At 44.4% G+C, this 18547-nt stretch overlaps 2 pseudogenes; both read right to left on the bottom strand.

The window, feature by feature from the left end:
- The window catches only part of LOC116503602, a 359386-nt pseudogene that overhangs the window by 275430 nt on the left and 65409 nt on the right, over positions 1–18547 (bottom strand).
- The window catches only part of LOC116503796, a 37702-nt pseudogene that overhangs the window by 13806 nt on the left and 5349 nt on the right, over positions 1–18547 (bottom strand).

Here is an 18547-nt window from a genome sequence, read left to right as displayed (position 1 = left end):
TTTTTTTCTGGTCCCTACAAAAAGAGGAAGACGACCACAGAAGGCGGACAGGAAGTTGGCCTTGCTGAGAATATCACTGACATAGGAAAAAAGAACAGAAAAAGTTCTTCTGGCAGAAACAAAGTGTCAGATGTTAAGTCGTGTGTGTTTGGGAATTGTTCTTTTAAGTATTCATGACATCTCCTGGAACCATTTAAGAGTCCACTGCTGTCTGTTGTGGTTTCTGAAAGGCCCCCAAAAAAGAAACAGAAATCATCTATAACAGAGGTCACCAACCCGTGGTTCGTGGACAACTGGTGGTCTGTGAGAAAATTTTGGTGGTACTCAGTGCACCCGGGTGGAGGAGCTGCTCCGGGATGACCAATGGGCCAGTCCTGTGACTAGAGCTCTGGAATATAGGTCTGGCCAGGCAACTCGCAGTGGTGCTGGAAATCTCTGCCATACAGGGGGGTAGTTGCAACATGCAACTTTGCAGGTGATGCAATGTGCAAGGAGTAGCACAGCCCCCACTAGCCAGAACAAGGTAATGGTCCTGTTGCGGCAAGAGGGGGGATGGCAACCCGGACAGGCTGAAGCAACAGGTTTCGGCATCCCGCGGCTCTTTTGTCCCCCTACTGTGACTCCCTGTCGGATGATCCTACCACTGGCTGGTCCCACTCCTCGCCCTCCCCTCCCCATCACTCCTCACCTGGCCGGAGAAGGCAAGGGCGGGGGATGGAGATTCGCTCCATATTACATAGCGGGAGCAAAGCTTTGTCACTTGCTGGGTCTCACAGTATTTCTTCCGGCCCCTTTGGTGCTGCACAACTGGGAGACGCATGACTTCCTCTCCACACCTTGAGACACTGGCTGGCCCGGCTGCAGCTGATGCCACTGCTCTCACTGCCTCCATGGCCTGCCTACTGCTTAAATTTAGTGCGCTTCACAATGGGGGAGACGTCGCCCCCTCCTCCGCCTGGAGCCTATTACGACACAGAGCATTGGCTACAGCCGGGTTGGGCAAATATCTCAGGCGGGAGAGCAGGTCATGCAAGGTGTGTCCAGCACCAACAAAGGCCAAAGAAGCACCAGCAAGACCCAGAGAGCACTGGAAAATCAGAATGAGAGAGAGATGAGATACAGAAAGAGATGAGAGAGAGAGAGAGAGAGAGACAGAGACAGAGACACAGACAGACAGACCGACCGACCAGTGTTCTGTTTTCTGTGGGTAATGGATCCAAATGGCTCTTTGAGTGTTTAAGATTGCAGAAAACATGGGACCAAGCTAAGTACCTGAGGGACCCCATCCCGTCACTGGGAGTCCAGGCACTTCAGTGAGCAGCACACTGGATTCATATTAGTGCTCCAGGGGATTGAAAATTATGAATCTAGTGGTCCCTGAGGTCCAAAAGGCTCAGGGACCACTAGTTCAGACCCCTGAACTATAACATACAATGTAATGACTGCAACAGCCACCATGTAGAACAACTACAACAGGCAGAAAACTGGTAGAACGCATCCATAAATAGCAACTACCAGTCAAAAAAACATGAAAACTCTTTGATCCTACAACATGTGGATAAACTTAACCATAGTTTGAACTGGGAAATTGTGGCCATCGTGGACCAAGCCAAGTCCAAAAATGCTAGAGAATCTCTAAAAGACTGGTACTCTTAACTAATTAGCCATCAGCGCACACATACGGTAGATATAAACAATATCTACATTCTATGAAAAAGAGTCAATCAATAAGTCTAAAGGGAAACAAAAGGACCAAAACACCTCCTCACCAGCAATCACCACCTAGATGACTACAGATTAATTCCAAGATTAACCCAGATCAACGATCAAGAAGTAAATTCCCCCAACAAGGAATTGACAAGCAAGCTAACATTAAGCAGCCCTACAAAAGAACCTCTTCTGATCAACCCCACCAAAAGCGAAAGGGCAAGCCACTAAAATATAAACCGAGAGCAAACCCCATTCCTTACTAGCACTGATGATGTCACCTAGTTTGGGTAACGAAATGTCTGCAAAATAACTAAACTCAGAGAGCACCTGGGACCTCTCATCTCACTCAGCAAGAAATATTCTCCCATCTGTATTCTGTATGTCATGTAGTCCTATAAAATCTGTTTATGACTCACCTACCTTCTTCTTGAATGCTTGGTTAGTCAGTCATTTTCCTCTAAAAGAATCTTCCTTGAAAATTACTGCCTTTGAACAAAGCTAGTAGATTTAAAGTTATGGCTATGGGAATCCCCTTGAGGGACAAGGGAAATAGTTGCTACTCAGAGAAATATCAATTAAAAGGTGGAGTAATATGCAGTTGCATAACTGGCAAGGAAGGAATCTTAAAAACAATGTGCATTGATATATCAGACTGTTATTTATTATTTATTTATTCAATGCATATGCCCTCCATCTTGCAGTTAGAAGCAACTTTTAAGGAACGGCAGATTTGTACCTTCAGACTTGCACAATTTTATTAATACAGCCTTACAACAGAGTGCAATCGATTTACAAAAGAGTTAGGCTATCTGGTCATGATTCCGCTCTGGCTACCTCAGAGATCTGACAGCATATTGCTAAGCCCTCTTTTCAGTAAATGATTTCAAACTGGAGTGAGATTCCCAAAACCATAGTAGTATTAATTCTTTAATGAATTGCATCACATCCCAATGTCGCAGATCTCTACCGCCAATTCCTGCAGCGATTGCCCTAACTTTATTTCAGGCTCTGCAGTTTTCAAAAGTCCCTTTCCTCAGTTGATGCTCGACAGCTACTGATGCCAGAACACTTTGAATTCCCCTTTTCCTTTGGGATACATTGACCACCTGTTGAATAATGACACCGACTGTACTTCTTTAATTTAATCTAAGGCTACAGGTATATGTACCCCCCCCCCAAAAAAAATTTTAGATTTTGTCTGGGACTTTGTCATTCCACAGGAAAACAGAATTTGGCACCTTCATTGGAGAAAAACAATGTGTGCTTATAGAACTTCCCACAGTTGTGGCTCCTTTTCAGAACTCTTCATCTGAACCTTCTTTCATAGAATGTGTATACATTTCTATATGGAGAGAAGCAAATGACACCAATGTTGTTTTAGACTGAAAAATACTTTCTCGGTCCTTTTGGTTATCTCTAGTCACTGTCTCATAGTATATCTGAATTCAGTTATTTTCATCAGCTGTATTGATATGGCTTCTCCTGTTTGTGGATCTTTTTATGGCAAGTAAGAGTGTATCTTCTTCGAAAGCTCTTTCCACACTCCATGCATTCATATGGCTTCTCTCCTGTGTGGATCCTTTTATGGGAAGTAAGATCACCATTCTTCCTAAAGCCCTTTCCACATTCCATACATTGATATGGCTTCTCTCCTGTGTGGATCCTTTTATGGGAGGTGAGAGCACAATTCCAACTAAAACTCTTTCCACATTCAAGACATACATATGGTTTCTCTCCTGTGTGGATCCTCATGTGGGAATTAAGACTACTGCTACAGCTAAGGTTCTTTCCACACACTATGCATTGATATCTCGTCTCTCCTGTGTGGATCCTCTTGTGGGAATTAAGACTATTGTTACAATTAAAGGCCTTTCCACACTCCATGCATTTATAAGGCTTCTCTCCTGTGTGGATCCTCTTATGGGAATTAAGATTACTGCTACAATTAAAGGCCTTTCCACACTCCGTGCATTTATAAGGCTTCTCTCCTGTGTGGATCCTTTTGTGGGAATAAAGATTACTGCTACAATTAAAGGCCTTTCCACACTCTATGCATTTATAAGGCTTCTCACCTGTGTGGATCCTCTTGTGGGAATGAAGATATATGCTACAATTAAAGGTCTTTCCACAATCCATGCATTGATATGGTTTCTCTCCTGTGTGATTCCTTTGATGGATTGTAAGAGAGTCATAACAATAGATGGTCTTTCCAGATTCCATGCAGGTATATTGTTTGTCTTCTGAATGTGTTTCTTTATGGGAAATGAGATACTCAGATTTATTAAAGCTCTTTTCACAATCCATATATTTATATGATATTTCTCCCGTATCAATGATTGTATGGTTAAGAAGATGATTGGCCGAAGGAAAGCTTTTTTTAATTTCACTTTGTGATCGGTTTGTTTCATCAATTTTTGTTTGCATCTGATCGGCAAAATTCCTGTTTTTCTCTTTTGGATGGACCAGTTGACATTGTTCCTTATGATTCTTATTCACTTGCTCATTATAGCCTTGAAATAGAAAAATGTAGCAAATTAGGAAAAGGATCAAATCAGAATTTTAGCAAAAGACTCATCGATATATTTTGGCTGTTTTGTTACAAACATTTCAAACTATGATGTTTCCAAAGACAGATTTCCAAGTGGGCTCCCACCAATTCTCATGTATCAGAATTGGGTGATATCCCAAAGAAACTAAGAAAAATTATTGATCTAATCTTTGAGAGCCATTGTATGTGAGCCCCTTGGCGACCCAGGACAATTCCATGGGGTCACAAACTCTCAAAGGGCTTTGGACACGGTATAATGATTGGGCGGCAATATACCCACCAGCCCCCCAACCTCAGTGAAAAATCTCTATCTCACTGCAGAGTCAATAAAATTTCTGGATGGCGATAGCGTCCCACTCTCAACTTAGATTGACAAACTCAGACCACAAGTGGGCACATTTCAATCAGTTTGGTCCAATGGTTAAAGCACCAAGCTAGGAAATGGAAGATTCTGAGTTCTAGTTCTATCTTAAGCATGAATGCTGGCTCGGTGACTTTGGGCCAGTCTCTCTCATCCCAACCCATATCAGAGTGTTATAATTGGGGGGAAATAGGAAAAGGAAGGAGTACTGGTTGTGTCCACTGCCTTAATTTACTTGCAAAAAAAAGGCAGGATATAAATAAAAAATGATCTTTTTATCAGAAATTTCTAAGCCTTCCACACACTCATCCGTTCTCTAGGTCCCTGAGCAAAGACAGAGGTTCTTACCCAGGTAAACCAGATTCCTTGAATTCTCCAGCATGACTTCCCAATAGAGAGCTTTTTGGGAAGGATCCAGCTGAGACCACTCCTCCTCTGAGAAATACACGGCCACTTCCTCAAAAGACACAACATCCTGAAAAAGGAAACAAATTTCCCAAGAAACACATAATCCCAAGAATAATGTGACAGTTTTCTTTCACCAAGCAGAGAAATCCTATGAACAAAATGGGAATCCTCTGCAGAATTCAGAATGGGATCACACGGCTTTTGGCTGATGGCACAATTGAAGCACATTTCATCACACTGGGAGGATTGTGATGTCTTTCAGTGAAACCAATTAAAATAGTTTCCTTGGTTGATTGAAAGTTGGGCATTAAACCCACTACTTATCACTGGCTCCAATTCTTCCTAGAGTGGGCAGTAGGAAACACAGGGGAAATCCATCTGATATTTTTGCCAAAAGGCTGCTTTATTCACTGAGGGATCAACCCTTTCCCCTACTCCACACCTTCATGGAAGTGTTTGAAGAGCTTGTAATGTTAGTGAGAAATGACCCTGGGAGACAGGAGGAAATCTTCAGTCCAGACAACATCTGGTCAATGAATTCTGAGGGTGTAACAGCAGGGTGGAGAAAGCTTATCCAAATGGACAGGTAGGTTAAGCCATGAATTGTCAACAAACTGATCTAAAATTTGTCTTGCTTGGAAAGAACAATATTATAAATTGAATATTATACAGAATAAAATGAATCTTACCTGAGGCAGAAATTCAGCCACAGTTTCAGCTCTAGCACAAAGAGAAAATGGTTCCAAAAATACTAAGGACAGCTTTCTATTACCTGTGAGACAGAAAATGGTAGAAGCAGACTGTTAAAAAGAGAGTGAGAGATTCCACTCAAGACGAACAAAACAATCAAACAGCTGGATGTCCAAACTTCATATCCCATGGAAAGAGCTTCTGTTACCTGGAGAGGTGTCCTGGCTTTCATCTTCCTGGAAGCTCTCACTGAATAGCAGCTCCTGGGAGGATTGGGATGACTCTTTCCACCCCTGGGGAAACTCGGTGATAGCTTGCAAAGACTTGTGGAGAAGATGTGGCACGAGAAAGAAAGGAAGAGTAGAGAGATAGAAATGAATTATCAATATTGAACACTCAGCCCAGCAGACACCAAAGTCTATCAGTTAAGCTGGAAAGCCAGATTAGAAAAATGGACTCAAATTCATCATCCGGAAGAAGAATAGAACAAGAGATCTTAGCAGCTCAAAATCCCAGAAAATTCTGCCAGAGAAACATTGACAGATTCAGAAAGGTTCTCTTTAGAACTGCCAAGATTACATTCTCATACCTGCAAATCTTCTTGCATCTTCTCAGACTCCTGGGTCAGCAAGAAGCCTTCGGCCAGGGACACCGCCTGGGAACTGGTTTCCGCTCCACACTCCCGCACCCATTGCTCCATCTCTGGGGGAAGGACAGCCAGGAACTGCTCCAGGAGCACCAGGTCCAGCATCTGAGCCTTGGTGTGTCTTTCTGGCTGCAGCCACTGACGGCAAAGGCGGTGAAGCTGACTGCAAACATCTCGGGGACTCTTCCCCTTCTGGAACTGCACTTTCCTGAAGTCACAGAGTTGGACCTCTGTACTGCTGGCTTCCTCCTCTTGGCTCGTCTGCCCAGGAGTTTCCCCATTCTTCCTATAGCTCCATGGCTGAGTAGCTGGACAGCCTTTTCCAGCTCCTGCATCCTCTCGGCGTTGACCCTCCATCTTCTCTCTGGTCTTTAATCCACCACCAAAATCTCCCCAAGTGTTCCTAATCACGAGAGGTCTGGCCAAAGCTCCTAATGCCATTCAGCCCAATTCCTTCACAAGGTACTTTGGTCTCTAGAGGAAACAGGAAAGATCTCCGGCCTACAGAACTGAAATGGAAAACACAAGGATGATCAATAGGGGGGCAAATCTGAATACTGAGCATCCTCTTCCACGAATAAATAAAGCAACAAACAAAAGAAATTCTTATTAACCTACCAATTTCTGCAAAGGTTTTCTTTGCTGGGGGGATATTATTAGATATACTTAATTATGTTTGAGGAAAGTTTGCTAGCATACTTATGTCTCAACTTCTATCAAGGAATCAAAATATTGGATAATTACAATTAAATTTTCTAATTATTTATATCGAATCATTTCTGTTGCTGCCTACAATCCTTTGCACAATCCAAAGTTATGTCTCCAGTGACACACACAAAAAAATCATGCCAGAAGCCAGAATTAAGAAGCCACCATCCAATGCATGGCCCTTCTTGTAACAGGTTCTTTGCCAGCCGGCAGAGACAGCAAGGAGAAGGTGGGGAAAGGTGGAAAAGGAGGAAACCGAGTCCCAGTCCTTACACGCCTTGCACTCAACTCTTTACACATGGAATTGCAGACTTGCATATAAAGGCAACCGGAGGGACTTTGGCCGGTTGCTTCTCTGGGCCCAGGAAAGGGGAGGCAAGGGAAAACTCCTTCTGGAAAAGGGCCGAGAAATCTGCAGGAAATTGTCCAGGAAACAAGACATTCTGCGCCGTTTGGGAAGGCAACCTCTCCCTCTCCACGCATGCAGAGGGTTGCCGGAGGAAACGGGGGCTCAATGGGTCCCCTCTTTCTGGCGATCCTGATTTCCTTCCTGGAGAAAACCCGGCAGGCGCGGAGCTGCCCTGCGTATCCCTTTCTTCCACGGGATGGCAGGGGAACATGGGACCTTGAACTCTCCACCCCCCTTTCCGCCACTTGGAACTTGACGAAGCTTTGCATGCTCCAGGCTCCCCTCCAGCGTCAGAGGAAAGAGCCCCACTCACTCCGAGTCACGCCTGTATCTCCACCCGTGAGAGAATTCCTTCCAGCCTCTCGGCCTCCGGGCTCAGCCGAAAGTTCACAGCGGAGGGAAGAAGAATCGGACGCCGCAGAAAAAGCAGACACGATCCCAGCCATTTCCGGGAACTTTTGAGAGCCAGGCGCATGCTCAGTTCCCTCTGAAAGGAGGCTGCCCAGCCCTTCCAAGCGCTGACGAGGGGGGGGACCCCTGGTGGACTCTGTGCGCTAAGTCAGGGGATCCTGCAAAGGTGCAGAAGACCAGAGCAGGTTCCACGGGGGCCAAGGATGATGAGCATGAGAGTGGAAGGAAAGTGTCTCTCCACAAGTCTTGCCTTTCCAAATAGGTGGCTGATTCTATACAGTTTTACAACTTCCTCTTCTTAATGTCTTGGAATTATGTGTGATTTGTGGGCATTGAGGAAATCTTTGTTGAAGCGCATTTTTCTCAAGATCAGCCTCAGAAATTGGCAAAATCCTTAGTTGATGCAACTCAGGAGATCTCCCCCTCTCACCTCCTCCTCCTGTGCTTAAGGTGATTCAGGCAGGCTGTGAGTGGGAAATCCGCCCTTTCCTCGTGCTCACAATTCTGGGAGTTGAAACTCAGACAGGGTTTAATTTTTCACTGTCTGCTCACTTGGGATGACTAGACTTCCTTGACTGGTGGCTTGAAATCAGCCTCCCCTCATTCATTCCCTCACCAATAAAATAGAAAATAAAACCAGGTTCTTGCTTGTCTTAGTAATGCAGCTTCTTCCTGCCTTTTCTTTCCGCAAGGAGTGATTTCGAACCTTTTGTGTGTGAGGCAAATGTGGTAACCACTACACCATAGAAACGACAAGTATGGCCATATCACTTCCCAGCCATCTCAGTCTGGTGATTGCAGCATCACAAGAGTTAATGAGATGTTATTCCTTATGCTTTGTCTCCTTCCATAGCTGAGCAGATAGAGTGAAGAACCAGGAGCACAACTTCACTTACCCTGAGACGTTTGGTTCAATCCTGGCTTTTGAGAGATTTTCTTTGATTCAATGTTCCCACTGCGAGATTTTGGAGAGGGGGTGGGTGGGCAAAGTATAGTGTGCTATGTAACTCAGTAGTGTTAAACTCTGCTAGGATATATAAATGATCTATAATAGTGGCCACCAACAGGGGAACCTAACATATCACAAAGGAGAGTTGGATAAGCACGATAGCCCAGAACAGGATCAGTCCCTGGTCACATCCTCACATTTACATGAAATATCTACATCCTCCTGAACAGCTAATCAATTGGGAAGGTTCTGGGTTCAGAGGATTGGGTTGGCCATCTTTCAGATTTTTCGTAAAACCTTCCAACAGTTATAATCTTATTGACAGCTGCATTAAAATCCCTACAACATCTATCTGTTGTAAATTTGTCACACTATGGTAGATCCCAGTTCTTTTTTCATGACTGATTGGTTACATTTGTGGTCTTGAGGGGAGGTCAAAGCCTGTCCCACACAAGCTGGCAAGAGGCATGAGGCAGAACCCATCAACCCCATTATTCTGGCTGGTGGGGTCCTTCTCTGATGTTGTTCCTGCCCTCTGGAACATCTCCCTCCCCCCATGTGACATCAGCCCCAACCCTTCTGACCTTTCATAAGGGCCTAAAGATTTGGCTCAGCCAATTGAATTGGAGCCCCAATGGGGAAGCATCACAGTGGAAGTGGTTAATTGATCCCAACTCTGCCACATCCTGACCCCACCCTCTCCATAAGTATATATATTTAATTTACTTTTACGATTGCAAGCTCCCCAGAGTTATCATGTGATAAGTTGGGAGTCCAATAATTTTTATAAATAAGTCAGACAGTGGTACCTCCAGAAGATGACTGACACTATGGCATCAGCCATGACAAATATGTTCACTCCCTAGAAGGAAATTGATTCACCCAGAGAATTCCCAGTGGGAGGTACAGCTCCATGTGTATAGATCCCATCTTGGGACCCACAAAAGGCAGCAAACTGCTTATTCCAAAGAAGACTAGTAGGTAATGCTCAGAGAAAGAGCTTCAGAAGGAAAAGACTCCATGGCGCAAGGGGTTAACACTTCTGGCCATCATGCAAAGTGGAAGCTTTGCCCCCTGGCAGCATCCTGATTATTTTTCCCCCAAATCCCAATTAATCTTTAAAAACAATTAAACCACCCTTTACAGGACAATTAGAAGACACTATGGAAGAGTAGTAGTGTCATTAATGGTACTGAGGTCTAGCATGGAGCCTCAAGAAAAATAGCATTGGATTGCATAGTAATAGGACTGCAAACAATACTTGCATGTGGCAGAAGACAGGATTCAGCACCCTGGATAGCTCCCCCTGTGGGCTACTCCTGATTAGATTAACAGTCCCTAAGAAAAACACCATTCCAGTGCTGGTCTGTGGCCAATAAAATCCTCAAGAAGGGTGATGGGTATTCATCTCCCCATCTTACACTCCAGAGGGCAAAATTAATATTTAAATTCTAGCAAGAAAAAGGATTGACCGTGTGGGAACTGAAGCCCTCAGTTGAAAAGCTCCATACAATAACAATCCATCACTTTATATCAGACCATCCCTGGGTGGGTTCAAACCCCCATCCTTCTAGTTAACAGCCACATGCACTAATATCTTGTACCACAGAGATTTGGCACAGAGCTTGGTGTCAACCTCCGTCAATCGGAAGATTCATATCTGTGCTACAGCTATTCCTTGGTTTTTGTAGTGTAGCTCCTTTTCTCCCACCAAAAACAAAATCTGGGGTGAAAACCTGCCCACCCAAGAAGGGCAAAAGTTAAAAAGCATGCTGGCACATGTGTAAATACAATCAAGATATCAGAAAGATGCAAGAAAGTAAATATTTACTTTACAATGCGACCGCTTTGGTCGCATTGACCGATGATCTCTGGAGAGCCAGGGATGGAGGTCATCCCTCCATCTTGGTTCTTCTTGACCTCTCGGCGGCTTTCGATACCATCGACCATGGTATCCTTCTGCGACGACTGCGGGAGGTGGGGGTGGGAGGCACTGTTCTACAGTGGTTCTCCTCCTACCTCTCGGACAGGTCGCAGTCGGTGTTGGTCGGGGGACAGAGATCGACCATGAGGCCCCTAACATATGGGGTGCCGCAGGGGTCGGTCCTGTCCCCCGTACTATTTAACATCTACATGAAACCGCTGGGCGAGATCATTCGGAGGCACGGAATAAGATACCATCAATATGCGGACGATACACAGTTGTATCTGTCCGCCCCGTGCCAACTCAATGAAGCGGTGGACGTGATGAACCAGGGTCTTGAGGCCGTCAGAGACTGGATGCGGGCTAACAAGCTTGTACTCAACCCAGAAAAGACCGAGTGGCTGTTGTGTTTCCCTCCCAACAATTTGGCTAGCATTCCATCACTCAGGCTGGGGGGCCAAATTTTACACCCCTCAGACAGGGTCCGCAACTTGGGGGGAGTCCTGGATCCACAGCTGACCTTTGATCACCACCTGTCGGCTGTGACCAGGGGGGCATTCGCCCAGGTTCACCTGGTGCGCCAGTTGCGACCCTACCTGAATCGGGAGGCACTCACAACAGTCACTCGCGCCCTCGTGACCTCTAGGCTGGAATACTGCAACGTGCTCTACATGGGGCTGCCCTTGAAGAGCATCCGGCGACTTCAGCTAGTCCAGAATGCGGCCGCGCGAGTGATTGTGGGTGCACCTCGGTTCACCCACATAACACCTATCCTCCGCGAGCTGCACTGGCTACCTGTTGATCTCCGTGTGCGCTTCAAGGTGCTTCTTAACACCTATAAAGCCCTCCATGGTAGTGGATCTGGGTACTTGGGAGACCGCCTCCTGCCGATTACCTCCTCGAGACCGATTAGATCTCATAGATTAGGCCTCCTCCGAGTGCCATCTGCCAGCCAGTGCCGGCTGGCTACTACGCGGAGGAGAGCCTTTTCAGTGGCAGCTCCGACCCTCTGGAACGAGCTCCCCGTGGGGATTCGTACCCTCACCACCCTTCAGACCTTCCGCGCAGCCCTCAAGAACTGGCTATCCTGCCAGGCCTGGGGGTAGAGATTTGATCTGCCCCCACCCGAATGTTGGATGAATGTTGTTTACTTTTTAATTATATGTTATGTTATATATTATTGTCTGTATCCCCCTCCCTATGAGTTGTTAGCCGCCCTGAGTCCCCTCAGGGAAAAGGGCGGCCTATAAATAAACCTATTCAATTCAAATTCAATTCAATATTTAATACAAAAATATTAAAATGGAAGAAGAGCAAGTGAAAGAAACAATGATAAGATGGGCTAGAAATTTTGGTTATCCAATTGAACTAGGTAAATGGCAGAAACTGTGGGATAGAAACCATAAATTAACAATGTCAATGGCATATAAGGAAAATCTAAACAAAATGCTTTATAGGTGGCATCTTCCACCAACAAGATTACCAAATATATTTGGAATACTTTTTAAAATGGGACTTGTTTTACAAATAGCTAAGTGACAGAAACAGAGGTTAGAAACTAAAAAGATTAAAAAGATAATAAAAAAATTTTATTGAAATTTTTTCAAGATGGATAAACTAATTGTATTACTACTTTGTAATTAATATTGATGTTTATTATTGTTGTTGTTGTTGCATCTTTACTTAAAACTGTGCCCAGACAACTTGCTGTTCAGATAGATATGGAACCTACAGTATCTATATAGGTTATGTCACCTAGTTTGGCTAACAAAATGCCTGAAAAACATCTAAACTCAGAGACCACAAAGGACCCCTCATCTCAACCCTGTTCTACAAATACTATCATATGTATTCTGTATTTCATGTAGTCCTATAAAATCTGTTTATGACTCATCTAGGTTCTTCTTGAATGCTTGGCTAGTCAGACAGCCACACTTTCTACTATTCATTTTCTACTGTGGGAAAATGGGAGTGGGTATTAGCAATAGCAATAGCAGTTAGACTTATATACCGCTTCATAGGGCTTTCAGCCCTCTCTAAGCGGTTTACAGAGTCAGCATATTGCCCCCAACAACAATCCGGGTCCTCATTTTACCCACCTTGGAAGGATGGAAGGCTGAGTCAACCCTAAGCCGGTGAGATTTGAACAGCTGAACTGCCAAACTAGCAGTCAGCTGAAGTAGCCTGCAGTACAGCACTCTAACCACTGCACCACCTCGGCTCCTCGGCTATTATATGGAGTTGGTTGATATGAAGCCATAATAACATTCTTCTTAGAAACTCAAAGTTGTCCTTTGTCTTTGCACGTGGCTGGAACTGGATGGGTGGAAGCTGCCAGCCTGGCAGTAAAAGATTGGACCAAGTGATGGATTTGTGGGTATAGGGGCAGGATCTTGAACTTTCAATTGGGTGGGGGAAACTGGAGGCATTCAGATTCACGTTTTCCCAGATGTGCCAGTATGGCTCTCTTAATAAATTTGAGTTTTGAGGAATGCTTTGCCTCGAACTCTGATTTACTTTTGGATTGTATTTGGAACCCTGACATCTAAATTCAGTTATTTTCATCAGCTGTATTGATATGGCTTCTCCTGTTCGTGGATCTTTCTATGGAGAGTAAGAGTATATCTTCTTGGGAAGCTCTTTCCACACTCCATGCATTGATATGGCTTCTCTCCTGTATGGATCCTTTTATGGGAAGCCAGACTACCATTCTGCTTAAAGCTTTTTCCACATTCCATACATTTATATGGCTTCTCTCCTGTGTGGATCCTTTTATGGGAAGTAAGATCCCAATTCTTCCTAAAGCCCTTTCCACATTCCATACATTCATATGGCTTCTCTCCTGTGTGGATCCTTTTATGGGAGGTGAGAGCACAATTCCACCTAAAACTCTTTCCACATTCAAGGCATTGATATGGTTTCTCTCCTGTGTGGATCCTCATGTGGGAATTAAGATGACTGTTACTAGTAAAAGTCTTTCCACACTCCATGCATTGATACGGTTTTTCTCCTGGGTGGATTAAGTTCTGAGAATTAAGATAACTGCTACAGTTAAAGGCCTTTCCACACTCCATGCATTTATAAGGTCTTTCTCCTGTGTGATTCCTTTGATGAATTGTAAGAGAGTCATAACAACAGACGGTCTTTCCACATGCCATGCAGGTATATTGTTTGCCTTCTGAATGTGTTTTTTTATGAAAAATGAGATCCTCTGATTTATTAAAGTTTTTTTGACAATGCATGGACTTATATGGTATTTCTCCTGTGTCAATGATTGTATGTCTAAGAAGCTGATTAGCCAAAGGAAAGCTTTTTTTGATTTCACTCTGTGATCGGTTTGTTAAATCAATCTTTGTTTGCATCTCATCTGCAAAATTCCTGTTTTTCTCTGTCGGATGGACCGGTCGACACTGTTCCTTAGAATTCTTATTCACTTGCACATTATAGCCTTGAAAGACAAAAATGTAAAATGTAGCAAACTGGGAAAATGATCAAACCTTTTCTTCTGAAATTTAGCAAAAGAATAATCAATGTATTTTGGTTGTTTTCTTGCAAATATGAAGATTCCAATCTACAATGTTTCCAAAGACAGGTTTTGAAGTGGGCTCCCACCAATTCTCATGCATCAGAATTGAGTGACAGCCCAATAAAACTAAGACAAAATGCCTGATCTAATCTTTGAGTGCCAGTGTGTGTGAACCGCTGGACGACCTGGGACAATTCCATGCGGCCACAAACTCCCAAAGGGCTTTGGGCACTGCATAGCAATAGCAATAGCAGTTAGACTTATATACCGCTTTATAGGGTTTTCCACCCTCTCTAAGCGGTTTAAGAGTCAGCATATTGCCCCCACAGTCTGGGTCCTCATTTTACCCACCTCGGAAAGATGGAAGGCTAAGTCAACCTTGAGCCGGTGAGATTTGAACCGCCGAACTGCAGCCAGCTGAAATGGCTGCAGTACTGCACTCTAACCACTGTGCCACCTCGGCTCTATACAGAAACATACCCACCAACTTCAGTGAAAAATCTCCATCTGTCTGCAGAGCAGAATCTTTGAAAGTCAATAAAACTTCTGGATGGCAATAGCTTTCCCATCCTCAACTTAGAATGATGCCAAACTCAGAACACAAATGGGCACATCTCAGTCAGTTTGGTCCAATGGTTAAAGCACCAGGCTAGAAACTGGGAGACTGTAAGTACAGTCTCCAACTTATAGTAGTTCATTTAGTGACCATACAAAGTTACAATGGGACTGGAAAAAGTGACTTAAGACCATTTTTCACACTTATGACCATTGCAGCATCCCCTATGGACATGTGATTTACTTTCAGATGCTTGACAACTGGCACATATTTATGACTGTTACAGTGTCCCGGGGTCGTTTGATCCCCTTTTGCGACCACCTCAAAAACAAAGTCAATGGAAAGGCCAGATTCACTTAACAACCATGATACTAACTTAACTGCATTGATTCACTTAACAATGGTGGCAGGAAAAGTCATAAAATAGGGCAAAATTCACTTAACAAATTTATTGCTTAGAAAGACTAAATTTGGGCTCAATTATGGTCAAAACTCGAGGACTACCTGTCTAGTTCTAGGTTAAGCATGAATGCTGGCTGGATGACTTTGGGCCAGTCTCTCTCAGCCCAACCCATATCAGAGTGTTGTTATTGGGGAGAAATAGGAAGAGGAAGGAGTACTGGTTGTGTCCACTGCCTTAACTTACTTGCAAAAAAAGGCAGGATATAAATAAAAAGTGATCTTTTTACCAAAAAATTTCTAAGCCCTCCACACACCCATGTCTTCTCTAGGTCCCTGAGCAAAGACAGAGGTTCTTACCCAGGTAAGCCAGATTCCTGGAATTCTCCAGCATGACTTCCTCATGGAGAGCTTTTTGGTCAGGATCCAGATGAGACCACTCCTCCTCTGAGAAATACACAGCCACTTCCTCAAAAGACACAATATCCTGAACAAGAAAACAAGTTTCCCAAGTAACAAATAATCCCAACAATAATGTGACAGTTTTCTTTCACCAATTGAAGCAGAGAAACCCTACGAACAAAATGGGAATCCTCTGCAGAATTCAGAATGGGATCACACCACTTTTGGCTGATGGCACAATTGAAGCACATTTCATCACACTGGGAGGATTGTGATGTCTTTCAGTGAAACCAGTTAAAATAGTTTCCTTGGTTGATTGACAGTTGGGTATTAAACCCACTACTTATCACTGCCTCCAATTTATCCTAGAGTGAGCAGTAGGAAACACAGGGGAAATCCATATGATATTTTTGCCAAAAGGCTGCTTTATCCACTGAGGGATCAACCCTTTCCCCTACTCCACACCTTCAGGGAAGTGTTTGAAGAGCTTGTAATGTTAGTGAGAATGACCCTGGGAGACAGGAGGAAGATCTCCAGTCCAGACAACATCCGGTCAATGAAATCTGAGGTGGTAACAGCAGGGTGGAGAAAGCTTATCAGATAAGACACGTAAGTTATGCCAAGTGTGAATTTTCAATGATCTGATCTAAAATTTGTCTTGCTTGGAAAAAGCTATATTACTCATTGAAAAATATACAGAGTAAAATGAAACCATGCCGAGTTTCGTAGACCTTTCCAATATTTCTCCTCTTACCTGAGGCAGAAGTTCAGCCATTCTTTCAGAAAGAGAAGGTGGTTCTAAAAATACTAAGGACAGCTTTCTATTACCTGTGAAACAGAAAATGGTAGAAGCAGACTGTTAAAAAAAGAGCAAGAGATTCCACTCAAGACGAACAAAACAATCATATGGCTGGATGTCCAAACTTCATATCCCATGGAAAGACCTTCTGTTACCTGGAGAGGTGTCCTGACTTTGATCTTCCTGGAAGCTCTCACTGAATAGCAGCTTCTGAGTGGATTTTGATGAATCTTTCCACTCCTGGGGATACTCGGTGATAGCTTGCAAGGACTTGCGGACAAGATGTGGCACGAGAAAGAAAGGAAGAGTAGAGAGATAGAAATGAATTATCAATATTGAACATTCAGCCTAGCAGACATCAATGTCCATCAGTTAAGCTCAAAGCAAGAATAGAAAAATTGGTCCAAATTCAGAACAAGAGATCTTAGCAGCTCAAAATCCCACAGAAAAGTCTGTCAGAAAAACATTGACAAATTCAGAAAGATTCTCTTTAGAACTGCCAAGATTTCATTCTCATACCTCCAACTCTTCTTGCATCTTCTCAGACTCCTGGGTCAGCAAGAAGCCTTCGGCCAGGGCCACCGCCTGGGAACTGGTCTCCGCTCCACACTCCCGCACCCATTGCTCCATCTCTGGGGGAAGGACAGCCAGGAACTGCTCAAGGAGCACCAGGTCCAACAACTGAGCCTTGGTGTGTTTTTCTGGCTGCAGCCACTGATGGCAAAGGTGATGAAGGTGACTGCAAATATCTCGGGGACTCTTCCCCTCCTGGAACTGCACTTTGTTAAAGTCACAACATTGGATCTCTGAAATGTTGGCTTCCTCTTCTTGGCTCTTGTGCCCAGGACTTGCCCCATTCTTCCCACAGCTCCAAGGCTGACCAGCTGGATGGCATTTTCCAGTTCCTCCATCTTCTGGGCGTTGTCCCTCAATCTTCTCTCTGGCCTCTAATCCAGCACCAAAATGGACCCATGCATCTCCCCAGGTCTTCCTAATCACGAGAGGTCTGGCCAAAGCTCCCAACGCCATTCAGCCCAATTCCTTCACAAGATACTTTGGTCTCCAGAGAAATCAGGAAAGATCTCCTGCCTACAGAACTGAAATGGAAAACACAAGGCTGTTCAACAGGGGGGCAAATCTGAATACTGAGCATCCTGCTCCACAAATAAATAAAGCAACAAAAGAAATTCTTATGAACCCAAATGATTTCTGCGAAGGTTTTCTTCAGGGGGTGGGGAGTCATTAGATATATATGTTTGTGGAAAGTTTGCTAGCACTCTTCTGCCTCAACGTCTATCAAGGAATCAAACTATTGAATAAAAAATATGTTTTGGATTGCTATTTCCTAATTATTTATGTCAAATCATTTCTGTTGCTGCCTACAATCCTTTGCACAATCCAACTTATGTCTCCAGTCACACACACAAAAATTCACGTGAGTGCCTATCTAAATCGATTTAGCAAGGAGCTCAACCAACATTTGAATTTCTAGTAAGACTCTGGGCAACAGAACTCCATGAACCTCCTGACCCAAACCCCTGGGTGAACTCCAGAAGCCAGAACTAACAAGCCACCATCCAACGTATGGTCCTTCTTGTAACAGATTCTTTGTTTGCCTCCTGGCAGAGACACCAAAGAAAAGGTGGGGAAAGGTGGAAAAGGAGGAATCCGACTTCCAGTCCTTACACACCTTACACTCAACTCTTCACACAAAGAACTGCAGCCTTGCATACAAAGGCAACTTTGGCAGGTAGCTTCTCTGGGCCCAGGAAAGGGGAGACGAAGAAAAAACCCTTCTGGAAAAGGGCCGAGAAATCTGCAGGAAATTCTCCAGGAATCAAGACATTCTGCACCTTTGGGAAGGCAACCTCTCCCTCTCCCCGCATGCAGAGGGTTGCCGGAGGAAACGGAGGGTCGATGGGTCCCCTCTTTCTGGCGACCCTGATTTCCTTCCTGGAGAAAACCCGGCGGGTGCGGAGCTGCCCTGCGTGTCCCTTTCTTCCACGGGGTGGCAGGGGAACATGGGACCTCGAACTCTCCACCCCCTCCCCTTTCCGCCACTTGGAACTTGACGAAGCTTTGCATGCTCCAGGCTCCCCTC

This window comes from Thamnophis elegans, chromosome 2 (assembly GCF_009769535.1).
Source record: "Thamnophis elegans isolate rThaEle1 chromosome 2, rThaEle1.pri, whole genome shotgun sequence".
In the NCBI taxonomy this organism is placed as follows: domain Eukaryota; kingdom Metazoa; phylum Chordata; class Lepidosauria; order Squamata; family Colubridae; genus Thamnophis; species Thamnophis elegans.
Note: the sequence above shows the minus strand (reverse complement) of the source record. Positions and strands in the feature narration are given on the sequence as shown.